General features: G+C 39.9%; 1 protein-coding gene across 15 annotated transcripts in view; it reads right to left on the bottom strand.

Moving 5' to 3' along the window:
• The window catches only part of KLHL32 (kelch like family member 32), a 256,154-nt gene that overhangs the window by 87,555 nt on the left and 151,537 nt on the right, over positions 1-17,062 (bottom strand). The gene's annotated exons all lie outside the window — the stretch shown is intronic.

Raw genomic sequence — 17,062 nt, 5'->3', positions numbered from 1 at the left:
GCCTCCCAAGTATCCTGGTGATACCAATTTTTCACTTTGTTAAGTCCAATTATTTACCTACTGCTGCCAGCTCTTGAGCAGCTGATCAGGGCTGGAAAAAAGGCACATGACCATGTTGACAAAATTCACATGAATTACTGCCAGGTGCAAGGAGGCCTTTAGTGATGCCCCAGCCCTCCATTCTAACCCATTTCCCCAGCCCAGTGCTTCCCGAATCTGGTCTCTGGACCAGCAGCATTGGCATCACCTAGGAACTTATTAAACTGCAAACTCTTGGGAGCCTCCCAGACGTACTGAATCAGTAAGTTTCAGGGTGAGGCAACTAGTGTTTTAACAAGTGTCCTGAGTGGCTCTGATGCACAGGGAGGCACTAGTCAATTCACCCCTCCACTCTACTACTTCACCACACTCCTTTCTCAAGCCTCCAACTCCTTCTCTGCCACTGGATTTTCACTTCATGATCTTTGAAAACCTCTTACCACCAAATCTACCAACCTATCTACCTACATCTGTATCAGTACCTTTTGCTCTCCCCAACAGTCCACTTGTGTGCTTGATCCCAACCCCTTCTGCCTGCAATTCTCCCCTCTTGTTCCTGCATCACTATAGGTTCTCTTTCTACTGGATGGTAGGTTTGAAAACCTCAGAGTCATTCTTGACTCTTGTTTTCCTTAGGCCTTATATCGAATCCATCAGCCAGTCCTGCTGGTTCTATCTTCAAAATAGTTTCGGAATTCAATCACTGCTCATGACTTCGATAATCACTGCTTTAGTCCAGTCCATTCCTCTTCCTAAACTTAACTGTAATCACCTCCTAGCTAGTTGCACTGCTTTCTCCTTTGTCCACTCACACTATCTGTTTTAATAATATCAACCAGACTGGTTCTTTAAAACCACAAATGAAATCATGTCACTGTTTTTATTCAGAACTTTCTGAAGACTTTCCATCTCCATGAAAATAAAATCCAAAAAGTCTCCACTATAACCTAAAAAGTTCTTGAATATGCTGAGCACCTTGGTGTTTACAACTAGTTGTTTGCTCTGCCTGGGCCACTCTCTCATATACTTCAGATAACGTCTTACCTGAGATGCCTTCCCTGACCATCCTATGTAGAACAGTAACCCACCCCTGAACAGCCATCATTCCCTAGCTCCTAACTTTGTTTTATTCTTCACCATAGTGCTTACCACCTCACATTATATATCTTTTTGCCTATTTGCTTATTTTTCTCTGCTCAGTATAAGTTTCAGGAGAGCAGGAACTTAGTCTATTTTGTATCCCCAGCACTTAGAACAATGTTCAGCACACATAGCTGTTGCTCAATATTCATGAAGTTATTTAATTAAAATGCTAATGAATTAATTGATCTCTACACATATTTTTTATTCAGAATCAATTTTAACTAATTTTATAAGAAAGAAAAAAGGACTCTATATTTCTAAGCTGGCAAAGTAAAGAAGTGAAAAAGTTAAGCACGTGGCAAAAATACCAACACTCATCTTATTCTGAAAAATCTTTATATCTCCTTTTCCATCTAGTCAGAAAGAGAAACCCGTCTTTCGCCAACTCCTCAAGGAAGGAGGCTTTGACTGACATTCAGGAAATTAGTGCAGCTCCCATCAGAGGAGCAAGGATGTTGTATAGTCTTGCAGAAGAGGCATGGCCTAAGGAGGAGAATGGGGAATAGATGGATTAGAAAGGTTGGTTTAGCCTTTAAATCCTGTCAGTTGCGCTCATTTCACACAACTGGTATTTATGATAACCTCCAAGGCTCACTAATAGCAAACACAAAGACAGTGATCACAGAGAGACAAGATGAATATTCCATAGCATGTGTTACATGTCCAGCAGGCTGACTTCCAGAAGCCTGCACATGAAAAACCCATAAGGCGATTGTTTTTGTCTTTTTTTATTTTTTGTTTTGTAGTTTTTTCCTTCCACTCATTATAACATAAGTTTTTCTAAAATATGCTTTAGCATAGAAAATCTCTAAGTGCTCTTAAAGGGTTGGAGAAAGAAACCCTACCAGGACAGCTGTTCTCACTTATGGAAACAGAACCAGTGTTTGCAAACCTCACTGTACCAGAGGCTTTTGATTCAGCTTTGTTGCTCTTTGGTGACTGACCGTTCGAATATATTTTTCCAGGGAATTTGTGTTTGGCCAGCAATAAAATCAAAGGTCCAGTCTCCTCATGATTTACAGTGTGGTGAGTTTATCTGTCACCTGCCTCGAAGGACTGGCCAAAAGAACAACCTCTGCAGAAAAAAGGTATCTCAAACACACAGGTTTATGGAGAACAACTAAGGCAGCTGCATTTAACTTCTGCCAAGCATTATATTTAGGTATTTCAGAAACATACCCATCAACATGTAGTCTGACACTCAAACCAGGACAGATAGGAAGAAGGGTCACTCAAGGACCACCTGCAGGAAGGAAGAGATGTTCCCCAAGATCTGAAAGCACACAGGGTGGGAATAGGAGCTAATGTGAGTGGCCTGACACATCCAGTCACTCATCAGTCTGGAGGAGCATATCACAGCTAGAGGCATAAACAGTGGACAAGACAAAATGTCTTAATAACAAGAGATCAAGAAAATGCTAGATACATAAAGCCAAGTGGTCCAGAATCCAGGGGCGGGGTGGGGCGGGGTGGGGGAAGTGGGGGGAAAGGAAACCCTAAAAGAAGCCAAACTAGGCTGGGCATTGCCTCTACCCCCAGTGACGCTCACCTGCTTGGGTGGAGCTCACCTGTAGAGCTGGGGCTTCTCCAGATTTGCAAACAGGTTTTGATGCAGCCAGGAGCAAACTTAGGTGGGGGCATGAATGTTTCTTGTTCACAGAACCACCTGTATAGAGGATTCTTTCCCCGCCTGACCTCCAGGTGGTGGAACACAAGGGGCTGTTCTGGAATGAGGGATGCTGGACAGTCCTAGCAGAGAGGTCACCTCTAGTCTCACCTCACCAAGTAATGAGATGATCACATCTCATTACTTGGGTCTGGTCCAGGAACATCTCCTGCAATTTGTAGCAGGCAAGGTCATATGAATGAGGAGAGGGCCACGACTGATTCCCATTCCAAATGCTGAAACTCTACACTCATTTTGGTGGGGATAAGAACCGACCAGTGGCTGTATTTAGGGTGACACAGAATGGTGTGACAAAGTAATAGTGTAAAACCCACAAGTGCAGGAGAAGGGGATGGGTACCTGGTAGGAGAAATTGTGTCAGAATTCAGTCATGAGGTGGCCCAATCACCCTCCTGGTAGGAGGCACTCTTGAATACTGTGTGCCAACATGTCCTCTGGTCACCAATCCAAGCAGGGTTGGTAGCAGACAGGTGAATTTGCATGATCTCCAATGAAGGCCCTCTAAACTGCAATAAGACTGGGACTCCTGGTCTCCAGGCAGAATATTGGGCCAGAATCTGGTGAAAGAGGAGGAGAATGGGACCTGAGGTGAGATTCTGTGTAGGGCATGATGACGTGGGCCACCTCAGTCAGTGCCCACACCTCACATGGGGGCTCTGGGAGGGTGGAGCTGGGACTGAGCGGTGGGAGTAGGGACACCCCACAGTCCCCAGGGCATCCCTGCCCCTCCTTCTTCAGCTCATCCTCCTGGATCATCAGATGTCCACTCTCTCAATTCTGTCTTCTTTTTCTCTTCATTTTCCCTCTCCCTTATACCTAGACTCTTGGATTGGTGGCTGGTAGGGACTGTCTTTAACAGCCATGGTAAGTCTCAGTGTGACCTTTTTTTTTTTCCTGCCTGTGAACAAGTGAGTTGGCATCTTCAGAAAATTTTGTATCTTCAGATCTTCAAAGCTATCTTCTTCATTTCTTGCATAAGGAGATCTTTTAATTACCTGCTTCTTGGTCTATGTGTACAGTAGACTGAAGGATTTGAGCATGTTAAAATCAGACAACTAAGGTCTTTAGTAAACACACATACCATGTGTGCACATGAACAACATGCTTTTGCAAGCAAAACAAGCGCTTGTACAACTGCAAATTAGAGTGGTCTAATATAATTTATGAGAATAAATGATTACATTTCCTCCCTTCTTTATACTTTGTTTCTTTGGTATTTTTTTTTTCCTGTACAGTATTACAGAATGGCAAATTATCAGAATCTTGAATTTATAATCATCAAATGAACTGGATACAACAGCATAAACAGCTTTTAAATAATCATATATTCAACACACATAAAATGTTTTGCATAAAGTTATTTATGACAGAATTCTCACAGATGGAACATGAAACACAAGATCTATCTACCTATGAGAAATTTCTACCAATCTAGTTTTAGTTTCAAAACCACTGCACTAAGGACTTCTTATCCACAAGGTGGCACCCATTTAAAGGAAAAGAATTTTCTAAATGGAATCATGCACTGCACATCTATATCTGACATCTGAAGTTTATTTTTAAGAAAGAAAAACATAGTTCAGGTAAGGATAATAAAACATATGAATTCCAATTTCTAAATGTTGTGATCATACTGGGAAATGTTCATAAATATGCCTGTTGAAGTGCTCCATCTGAGCAATACTGGCTAGAATTCAGTAGTTCTCTATAAATCAGAGAATTCAAACTTTTGAGGCTTGTATTTGGAAACCCTCACCATGTAGCCCCAACCTGCTGTTAAAAACTTTTCTCCAGTTTTATGACCTTCTGGTCCCTTTGCTAAAGCCAGTAATCTACTAGTCTCCACACTCAGGCAATACCTTGTTCTCCATCTTCAATGTCCTCCTCATTTCTTTAATTTCCATATGTCAAAATCCTACTCATTTCAAGATCCAACTCTAAATCCACTCCTTATACAAAGCTTGGCAAGATCTCTCCCCACCCCTACCTCATCCTGGGTCTCCACAGACATCTGGTGAACTAATGAGCCCATGTGTTCTAGGACACGCTGTCTGCTTTCAAATCCTGCCTCCTACACTTGCTGACAGAATCAACTTGGGAGAACAGCTCAATTCCAGGTGCCTCAGTGTTCTTATTTGTACAGTGAAAGTAATGATGTCTACCTCAAAAACTGTTTTAAGGACCAAGAGAATGCTTGTGTATCATTACAATTGTGTGTGTCTATATGTAACAAAGCAGCTTAGACAAATATAAGGGTTACTTTTCCAATAACATTTGGATTAGGCAGCTTAGAGTGGCAACCAGCCTCCTTGTATTTTCCTGCTTGGCAAATCTCAGGCTGTGGTTTCATGGTCTCACATTGGCTGCCATACCTCCAGGCATTATGTCTACATTCAAAGCAGAAAGAAAGGAGAGGTCAAAGAACAAAAAACATTTGCCAGCTGAGTCTGGCATTGTTTATCAGAAAAACAATAGATTTCCTACAAACACTGTTACAGAGACTGCCATTTACATCTCATTGGCTGGGTGGCTACACATAGCTGTAAAAGAGCCTGGGAAATTAAATTTTTTATGGCTAGATGCACCATAGTCCCAAATCAAATTAGAGTTCTATATAAAGAAAAAAGAGGAAATGAATATTGGTAGGCAATCAGGGCATTGGCCATGGGACTTAGCATATATATATATATATATATATATATATATATATATATATATATATCTATGAGGAAAACTACAAAACTCTGATGAGAGAAATCAAAGAAAAACTAAATAAATGGAAAGATCGTCCATGTCTGTGGATAAAAAGGACTCTATATTGTCAAGATGTCAGTTCTTCCCAACTCAATTTATAGATTCAATGTAATCTTATTCAAAATCCCACAAAATTATTTTTTGTGTATTAACAAACAGATTCTAAAGCTTATATGAAGAAGCAAAAGACCCCAAATAGCCAACACGATGTTGAAGGAGAACAAAGTTGGAGGACTGACAATACCCGCTTCAAGACTAAAAAAAACTACAGTTATCAAGACAGTGTGACATTGGCAAAAGAAGAGAGAAACAGATCAATGGAACAGAACAGAGAGCTCAGAAACAGACCCACATAAATATGGTCAATGAAAGGGCATAGATAATATTATATTATAGATAATATAATAATAATGGATAAAAGATAGTCTTTTCAAGAATGGGGCTAGATCAATTGGACACTCACATACAAAAATTGAACCTGGACACAGCTCTCAAACCCTTCACAAAAATAAACTCAAAGCAGTTTACAGATGTAGATGTAAAATGCAAAACTAGAAAACTCCTACAAGGTAACACAGGAGAAGATCTAGATAATTTTGGGTATGACAATGACTCTTTAGATACAACACCAAAAACATGGTCCATGAAAGACATAATTGACAACTTGGACTTTTTTAAAATTAAAAACTTCTGCTCCACAAAATACACTATTAGGAAATTGAGAAGACAAGCCATAGGCTAGGAGAAAATATTTGCAACAGATACATCTATTAAAGGAATGTTATCCAAAATATCAAAAAACTCTTAACACTCAACAATAAAAAAAAAAGAAGCATCTGATTTTTTAAATGGGGGCGGGGGGGGGGGTGTAAAAGATCTGAGCGGATACCTCACCAAAGAAGATAGGTGGCAAATAAGCATATAAAAAGATGCTCACATAGGAAAACTGCATTTTTTGTACATATTTTGTTAGATTCATACCTGTTTAATTTTTGGGATACTAATTTCTAAGAATAGTTTTAACTTTTCAAAACAGTCCCCCAAACCCAAAAGATGAATAATATGTTGTGATACATGAAAATTATATGAAATTCAAATTTAAGTATAAATAGAGTTTTATTATAACATAGGTATGCTTATTCGTTTACATATTTGTCTCTGGCAGTTTTCATGCTACAACAGCTAAGTTGAGCAGTTGCGAAATAAACTTTATTTACTTTTTAAAATAGAGACAGGGTCTCGCTATGTTGCCCAGCCTGGTGTCGAGCTCTGGGGCTCAAACGATCTTTCTGCTTTGGCCTCCCAAAGTGCTGAGACTATGGGCGTGAGCCACTGCACCCGGCTGTGACAGAAACTTTATATGGCCTGAATTATTTACTACCTGGCCCCTCACAAAAAAAGTTTGCTGATCCTTAGTCTAGAGTATAGGTAGGGGCTGGGAGTCAATAGCATAAGATAATAGCAAGTTATTTGTCAATACCAAATAACTTGGGTCTGGATGACATCACGAAGGAAGCTAGTTGGATTAAACAGGAGGGTTCTGAAGCAGGAAGGATTTGAAGCCTACAGAGTGGGGAGGAGCAAGCAAAGCCACCTGGAAAGGAGTGATGGGAAGGCTGGTGGTGGCACAGAATAAAAGCCCACAGTGAGGAGTGTTACAAAGGCCAAGAGAGAAAAGGCGGGCTGGTGGGCTGGGCCTGGTGGCTCATGCTTGTAATCCCAGCACTTTGGGAGGCCAAGGCGGGAGGATCATGAGGTCAGGAGATCGAGACCATCCTGGCTAACCCGGTGAAACCCCGACTCTACTAAAAATACAAAAAATTAGCCGGGCGTGGTGGCAGGCGCCTGTAGTCCCAGCTACTAGGGAGGCTGAGGCAGGAGAATGGCATGAACCCGGGAGGCGGAGCTTGCAGTGAGCCGAGATCGCGCCACTGCACTCCAGCCTGGGTGACAGAGCAAGACTCTGTCTCAAAAAAAAAAAAAAGAAAAAGAAAAGGAAGGCTGGCTATGCTGCACGAAGCTGTGAGGTCACATATGACAGTATTTAATTAGATTTGGCAATATTTGTGACTGCCAAGAACAGTTTTAGTGGAATGATGAAGATAAAAGCCTCCAGACTTGGAGTGGAAAAGTGAGTGATGAATGAGTGAAAGTGAGGAAAAATAACTATGTAACACTTTTCATAAGCTCTGCTGTGAGAAGAGTCAGAGAAATAAATGGTAGCTCAAGAGGAATATAGAAATAAGAAAGGGTTGTTTTTTTTTTATTATTAGACAAGGTCTCAGTCTGTTACCTAGGCTGGGGTGCAGTGGCACGATATCGGCCCACTGCAACCTCCACCTCCCAGGTTCAAGCAATTCATTCACTTCAACCTCCCGACTAGCCAGGAGTACAGGCACATGTCACCACGCCTGGTTAATTTTTGTATTTTTAGTAGAGACAAAGTTTCACCATGTTGGCCAGGATGGTCTTGAATTCCTGGCCTCAAGTAACCCATCTGCGTTGGCCTCCCAAAGTGCTGGGATTACAGGCATGAGCGACCACACCTGGCAAGAAAGGGGTTTTTAAAGGTGAGCAATAGAGAGTGTTTACATGCTGTGGAAATAATGCAGTAGAGGAGAAACTGATGGCAGAAGAGACAGCAGCAGGATGACAGGAGTGATATTGGACAGAGTCAGAGGGAGTGGATCTGGACCCTAAGTGGGGAGATTAGTCTCTGACAGTTCAGGGATACCCCTCCCACTGTAAAAGAGGGATATACCCAGAAGAAGTTCAGAAACAGGGAGGGTTGAGAATTTGATGGTATGATGATGAAGATCTTCCTTTCTGTTTCTATTTTCTCAATGGACGGTGACTTTTCCTTATGATATGTGTACTGGAGGTAGGTTAGTGAGGGGAATGTCTCTAAAAAGAGAAGACAGAGGGTGAGAAACTCATCAAGAAGAGGAGGAAAGCAAATTTACTAGGGAAACAGATTAACATTACCTGGCATTGGGTATCTGTCTGAGATTTGGGGTCATGGATTTGAAGTGAAAACAGTGACTTTCTCCAGTGACAACCAGCAGAATTGATTCTTACAGTTGGATTCAACAAATAATTCTCCAAAGATGCCACAGGCTGGAATCAATTTTTATTCTCTCTTATTTTTTTTAGACAGGATCTCACTCTGTTGCCCAGGCTGGGGCGCAGTGGCATGATATTAGCCCACTGCAACCTCTGCCTCCCGGGTTCAAGCAATTCTTCCACCTCAACCTCCCGAATAGCCGGGAGTACAGGCTGTATTCTTTGGGCTGTGCCAAGTTCTTCCTACTTTGACAGATACATGATACATAGAGATGAATAGCTATCATTAGTTTTTAAGGTGCTATATCTGTCTATTCAATTACTATAGAATAAATGCCTATTATTTTCTTCCTGCAAAGTATAATGCAAATTACTGTCTTATTTTTCAGGCAGTCCTTGACAAAGTACTACAACTCAATTATCCATTCTCCTACCTGAATTAGTGCAACTTTTGAAGCATCAAACATACTCAGGTATTTTTCTATGTTATATATGCAAATAACTCAGATCCCTGCTAATCCATTTCTTAAAAATGCAATGGTGTGTTGATCTGGCATTTCCAATCACAGTTTGACCTACTGTGAGAAAGCACCAATGTACATTTTCTCATCAGTGCATCCCTAACAACTAGTAAGTCCTTAGCATATAGTAGGTGTTCATTAAGTATTTGCTGAATTAATGAATCTAAATTTGAGAATAAAATGTAAATGGATGGTTTTTATGAAGTATACAAAAATAAAATATTCACAAGTTAACTTAGAGTATTCAATACATTCAAATTATGCCTTCATTTGAATGTTCTCATCATTATTTTACTCAAATGGAATATATACTTCCAATATAAATCATCTTAAAAGTACTGTTTAGCAAATTATTTATCCTGATATTAATTATAATTTGACCATATATTTTTGCTATCATGTTGCTCTCTTTTTAAAAAACTTAAGTTAGAATTGTAAAACTCCCATATACTGCTGCTTCATACAAATACTGAATGCTTCCAGCAGAGGGCTCAAGAATTCTATTTTAAGGAAAAAAGAATTCTTTATTATGAATATTTAAGGAAAAGTGAAAGAAAAGAAAGAAAATAAGGTGTTTTGTAGTCTATGCATACATTACGTGTAGTCTATGTATTTTGTAGTCTATGTGTAGTATATGCACAGACTACAAAATGTCTATGTATGAATGCATAGTATATAAATAAAAATGCATAGTATATAAATAAAAGGCATAGTACACAATAAATTTATTTAATACATTTGTTATATACTATGCATATAAATGCATAGCATATAAATGAAAAAAACAAATGTACTTATAGCTTATCTAATTCCAGAAAAGAAGTTGAAGTAAATTATAATCACAAAATCTTTATAAAATCACATAGACATATGGGCATCTGAAGAAAATGGGCATCCGAAGAAAGCGGAAAGATAACATATAACATGTAAGTAAGTGAGAATTTGGAGTGAAAATATTTTTTTACTTTTAGTCTTATTAATAATTTTATAAAAATTTGGGTCATGTTTTTTCATTTTTAAAGATAAATTAATTTCTTTTTATAGATTTTGCAGTATCCTTATATTTAGTGCTGAAACAAGGACGAAAAAATTTGGGAAATGTGTGGAATGATTTATTTATGGAGCAAGCTGGGAATCTGGAGGCACTTCATTTTCATAGGCAGAGCTAATGGGCTGTAGCTCCACTTTATTCATGCCTACAACTAACATTAAGATCCCTCCGGGATTCCAAAAATGTTCAGAAAGAGGTCTCAAATATTTTTATTCAGTCTATTTACTTATTATCTTCTCTGCCTCATTTCAAAAAGGATCTGAGGCATCAATACAAGCATTTAAATATTAAGAATAAAAATAACTCAAAGCAAGAGAAAAGAGGAAACAATATGAGGTCAGGAGAGAATGTGTGTGCGCGTGCGTGTGTGTATCCATCCTCATAACTATTATAAGTGGGTCACAATGTGGCTCTATGCTTCCTAGCATCAAAACTGAAAAAGAAATGTAACCTAATGCAAGATTAAGAGGTGAAAATACTAAGGAGATTTCTAGATTCTCCAGACCCTGAGATGTAATGGAAATTTCCCAGCAGACATTAAGAGGGTTATTGAATGATTTGCTTGATAATACTTCTAATAATTCCATCAGAAGTATATTTTATAGAACATTGCATAAAAAGTGAAGGTTAATAAAGAGATTATTTAAGACCCAGACATCCAGTTTTCTGGTTTTCTGGCTTGATCTAGGTATAAAATTTAAAATATTTAAGAAGTCCTTCTCAATGGAGTCAATACTACCTTCTCAGGGAAATTCGAAAATTTGCGGGGATATTTCTGGTCCTCCCAGGAGGGTGGGCAATATTGGCCTTTATTGGGCAGTGGCTGGGAGGCTAGATGCCAGGCAACACACAGGGCGGTCACCAACCACAAGGATTGACCTACAGCCTGCACGCCGGAATGCCCTGCTGGGTGTGCAAAGAAGTGAAACATTTGTTTACACAGATTGAAGCCCCGGACCTAACTCTGTTTTACATATAAACACATTCTTTGATGTTCTGTGTCAGAATACATTGGCTTTTCCAGGAATGCTACACCCATAAAAACAAAGAGAAGACTGTTACTTTGTTTTATTTAGAATTGTATAATACCATAAGTTGTTCATTATTTTGGAAAATCATGTCACATGCCACCTGGGATCTGTCCTTGTGGTATCTGAGTTGACAGTACAACATTCATTCACCAGTCTGCATCTGCATGTGCATCTGCTGTCCCAATCATGGTGATTCTCCCTATAGGGGCAGACAGGTGACTACTTCATTATGTCTTTTGGAAGGGTTGTACCCCAGCATGTACACACTGAAATATAAAGGATTTTAAACACAAACTTCTTTCGTTTGTTCTTTTACATATGGTTAGGAAATTCTATTGGTGCTTAGAGTAATTTGTGTAAGTATGTTATATTGTCTAGGAATTTCATTTTAGGATAGTAAAGGTGGCCTTTTTATATTAAGGACTGACAGTTGAGGTTGAGAACCACCAAGCCAGATGAATAGACTGCATATCTTCTGGGGATCCTTTATGTGTAAAATTTCTCCTAAATGAACTTTTAGTAAGAGTTGTCCAGAAAACAGGATAAGGCTGGAGCACAATTGTTCTTTTTTTCTCAATAAGAGAAAAAGTTCATGTGCTTTAAAAATCCATCAATAGGCTGATATCTTCTTATGAAATTTAAGGAACTAACCAAGACTCCCCTCTATATAAATGATTAACTTCCCTCCACTAAGATGATTTGAGGGAGCACCTAAAGGAAGGATCGAAATTTCTTTAGGAAATGATTCTGAGTGCAGTCAACACTCAGAAATTCCCATGATCAAGAAGGAACAAAGTTGTAATGATATCTGTGCTGTTTACCCACCATGGGAAAGTAAAAATCTCAGATGCACACCATGGATTATGAAATATGTAGCAATGGAACTTTCTGTTGAAACATTCAAAAGAAACACGTGCACGGAAGTGCAAAACCCACTGAGTTAACTAGGAGGGTTGATCTACTGTTTGGAGTTACTGGATACTCGCCATTTCTACTTTGGAGAATGTCAGAGAAAGACTGTTTATTGCCGCACCTATGACAATAAAACAATTATCAAGAGCAAAAAGGAAATATTTCTTTTTCTATTCCCAATACTGGCAATGGGGTAGAGTGGGAGGTGCTGAGAGTTGGAAGGAGAATGGAGGAAAGAACAACAAATCCAGCTCATTTGAATGGATTTTTACACAAGGGAGATATGGTTAAAACACAGAAGGGGCCACACTCATCCTTGTCTTCTATATTATCTAAGGTATCTGGAGACCCTCACAGTGTTATCAGTGTGCATGATCTGTACATACGACCTCAGGCACCTTAGCCCACAGTGGGTTCCTCAGCACAGACTTGGTGCCAGAAAAGATTATAAATGCTGTAAGAATATTGTTCAAACACATGTGTTTTTTGTTTGTTTGTTTGTTTGAGATGGAGTTTCGCTCTTGTTGCCCAGGCTGGAGTGCAGTGGCATGATCTTGGCTCACTGCAGCCTCCACTTCCTGAGTTCAAGCGGTTCTCCTGCCTCAGCCTCCTGAATAGCTGGTATTACAGGTGTCCACCGCCACACCTGGCTAATTTTTTTATTTTTAGTAGAGATGGGGTTTTGCCGTGTTGGCCAGGCTGGTCTCAAACTCCTGACCACAGGTGATCTGCCCACCTCGGCCTCCCAAAGTGCTGGGATTACAGGCATGAGCCACTGCGTCCAGCCCACATTGTGTTTTCATTAGGTGACTGAGTTTAATAATATTCCAAAGGAAAATGTCTGTGCCTGAAATGTGACTATTACTCAAGTAGAATGCTAGACTGATGTAATAGAGTCTGCCCCTATTTTTGTTATTTCACTCCGGATGGCTTTCAAGCCCCACCCTTCCCTATTTTCCTGCTTGCCCTACATCTGAGCAAAGGTTTAAAACAGCCTGAAAACTCTCTCCAAAATACACAAGCCCTACCTGCGGGTAGCCCTTGCCCCTGCCCCACAATAAAAGCTAAAGCCAGCCATACCTCCAGGCTCTCTCAAGCCATTTTTGCACCTGCTTAGGAGTCACCCTGCTCTCTCCAGAAAGCCTCATTATGTGAGGAATAAACCTTTTCACATCCTGTTGGGGTGTGTGGCATTATCAGTCTCAACATCCAAATCAGATTTTGGGTTGGGGGGGGGGTGCGCATTCTATTTCTGCCAAGTGACAGCAAGAAAATGAAGACATAAATTTATAAATTATTTGGGAAAAACAAGAATACATTTTTCAAAACATACTGAATTGGAAAGCTGATCTTAGAAGGGTGGCCACAGTTAAACTTCTTTGCACAGAGACATTTTAGACACGAATCTGCTGAATGAATGGCTTTATAATTCTTGCAGCACAAACTACACTCTGAGCACATTCTGACTGGATAGCACAGAGAAATTTAATAAAGGAGAACAGACTGGCGTGAAGCAGAGACTGTCACTTAGAATTGGCCCTGCCCTACAGGTGGGAGGCCCTCCTACATGACCTGACTGTGAATCAGCTGTTCTCTGTGAGAAAGAGACAGGTCTTGGGACCAACAAAGCTGTTCATATTTTATGACTTCACTGTCAAACAGGAAGCAGACTAATCTGCTTGTTTGTTTCAATAATGCACTGATAAAAGAGAAAATCTCCCCCAAGGCAAATAACTAGTTTCAAAAGATCTAAAAAAGCAAAAAAGTAACTGATGAAATTCAAACTTCCTCTTTTGTTTCACACTTCTCAAACTTTCCATGTCAACACTCCAGTTATGGACTCTGGCATAGGTCTGACAAGAAGGTAAGGAGAAATGTCACTTTCTGCAAAATTCAAAATAAAGTAGTCCCCCCACCCCCTCTGTTATCGACGGTTTCGCTTTCTACGGTTTCAGTTACCCATGGTAAACTGCAGTCCAAAAATATTACACAGAAAATTCTAGAAATAAACGATTCATGAGTTTTAAATTATGCACCATTCTGAGTGGCATGATGCAATCTCCCACCATCCCACTCTGTCCTACCAAGACATGAATCATTCCTTTGTTCAGCATATCCTCATTGTAGATGCTCTCTGCCTGTTAGTAACCTAGTAGCCCTCTGGGTTATCAGACCACTGTGGCAGTATCTCAGTGCTTATGTTTATTTTACTTAATAATGGCCCCAAGGTGCAAGAGAGGTGATGCTGGTGTATTGTTATAATTGCTCTACTTTATTGTTAGTAATTGTTGTTAATCTTATTGTGCCTAATTTATAAACTAAATTTTATGACAGGTGTGTATGGATAGGAAAAAAACATAGTATATATAGGGTTTGGTACTTATCTGAGGTTTCAGGCATCCACTGGGGTCTTGGAATATAGCCCCAGCAGGTAAGGAAGGGATGCTATATTCTTCCTTAAAATGTGGATTTCACTGTGTACCCTCCAGAGTGCAAGGCACAGTGGAGGTGCCTCAGGGCCTTTTACTTGCCAGGTAGGTACTGCCAGCTAAAGAAAGGATTGGGAAGCTAAAATATTTAAACCACTGAATAGTCTTAACACTACTCCTGAGAGAAACATTTAAAAAATTTTCTCCCATGTTTGCTCCATGTGCTACTATTTAGCTCAATTGGGTTATGTTTATAAGTAAATCTGACAGAGACTTTCTCCATATAAATGGATACTTCTACCCCTGAAGGGATGGTCCATGAGAAAGCAGATCCAATTAAGATTCCTGTCACTCTGCTGCCTGGCCTGATGCTCAGGTCTCCCGAGAAAAGTATTCTGCTGTGGGGAATACAGCTTCAATGATCATCAAAATGTAATGCATAGTGTTTGCATTATCAGGGCTATATAAAAAAAAGTCATGTGAACTTATTAGGGAACCAAATGACAATCAAAAAAAAAAAAGTTACTATGGTGAGACCTCTGACTGAATGAATATTTTTAAAGTAATTTTTCCCTTAACAGAGTATGATAGTTTTCTTGATTGCCAAAATGCTTCAAAATAAGAACAGTAATGGTGATACAATATTTCCTTGTAAAGATCATATTGAAGCATTCTCTGGGTCAGAGAAATGTATTTAGGGTGAATATCCCCCAAGAGATGGGTTCTTCTGTGATTTTCAGAAGCCAAGGGCTGGAGTTACTGAATAATAAAGAGAAATGCAAGGGAACACAGATCCCAAGGCATCCTTCTTCAGAAGCCCGGATATGACATAATTGGTTCACAGCTGACAGAGTTAGCAGTGCCTGGAAGTGGAGAATTGTAAAGGGGACTATAAACGTCACTATCATTTGGTGCAGAGTTTCTCTCTCCACTGGGTTTCTGGAATCTCTTCATCAGTCTCCAACGGACAGAAAATGAGGAGAGCTCCCCAGAAATTAAGAGGAAGCTAACTAGGTTTCAACCCTTCCTCCACTACATGTAAGGTATTTATCACAGTGCTTGGCATATAGTGTATATTCCTTGACATCATCATAGCCAGAGTGTTAAACAATAAACTTTATTGTGGTTCGCAGTCCTATTTGCTTCCATTTCGGTCCTAAGGTACTCAAATTTCTAAAGGCTTATCCCAAGGCTGGAAGTTCTACTTTCCAAGCAGGGCTCTTCTTTTTATGAAAGGGTCTTGATGTTTTCTGCTCTTTACTGTCAGGCTGGGTTTTTTGGTTTTTGCTTTTTGATTTTCTAAAAACACCTGCCTGCTCCCGGGTGGCTGACCTCTTGTCTAGTTTGGACTGGGATCCATCTCCCAGGCAACATTTCCATCAGAGTATTTCTCTTCCTTCTTCCTCATGCCTCTTCTACTCAGGACTGGTCTGAAACATGAAAAAACTTGGCCACAGTTTCAAAGTGAGGAGAGTAAGGGAGGCCAGGGTAACAGGATGGGCCCTCTTGCCCACCAGTGTAACTGGAGTTTGTATTTTCTTAGATTCACTTTGTCCTTTTCTCTCTAAGGCAGATCTGCCCAGAGTCAGTTTATGTCACCATTTGCTTCCAACCTTGCTCCCAAAACAAGCCCTGCAGAGCAAGAGCAGCCTGGCCTCTATGCCCTCCACCACTGGTTCTGCTGTAATAATGGCCTCCATGCATGGCTGTGCAAGGACACCCACGAAGACTGCACTGCATCCCAAGGTCTATTCAAGCAGTGTCCCAAACACAGTGTGCCCAGAAGAAGGACATATTTCTCATTAGTGCAAAGGCAGAGTGAATGCTTATGCAGCCCTGTTTGCTACTTGATAGGAAATGCATGCATTTTCAGAATATGTATTAATATTAAGAGGAAAATTTGCTTTTTCTTTAAAATTTCCTGGATGAAATCTGTAGGCCAATTTTAAGAAGGCTACACTTTAGAGCAATGTGTAGGAGGAACATGCACACATCTTGTTACACTTAGAGGCATTCATTCATCACTCCCACTCTATACTTCCAATTCCTCTCCAAGACAGCAACAATTTTCAGACACTTAAAATACGTACATTTCATACTATGCATATTACAACTGACTAAACATATAATCAACTGTTAGAAATAGCTATAGGCAGATACACTCGATGTTAACCCTGAATTTTTACAAATCTATATACATATCATGGCTAAAGACTACATGTCAGTGAATGTCCCTAATACTAAATAACAGTTAAGAAACTGAAGAATTATGCTTTCACTCACATTCCTATGCTCCAACCTTTTTGCTTAATGTTAATGTCGATTCCATAGTAAGAGAAAGCAGCTGTTCAACAATCTCAAATAAACTGCAACTTCATTCTTTTTGCCATCAGCTGTGTCCATGTCTCAAAGGGAAAATAGATTTATTACAA

Source organism: Pan paniscus, chromosome 5 (genome assembly GCF_029289425.2).
Source record: "Pan paniscus chromosome 5, NHGRI_mPanPan1-v2.0_pri, whole genome shotgun sequence".
In the NCBI taxonomy this organism is placed as follows: Eukaryota; Metazoa; Chordata; class Mammalia; order Primates; family Hominidae; genus Pan; species Pan paniscus.
This window is presented reverse-complemented; position numbering and strand designations above follow the sequence as displayed.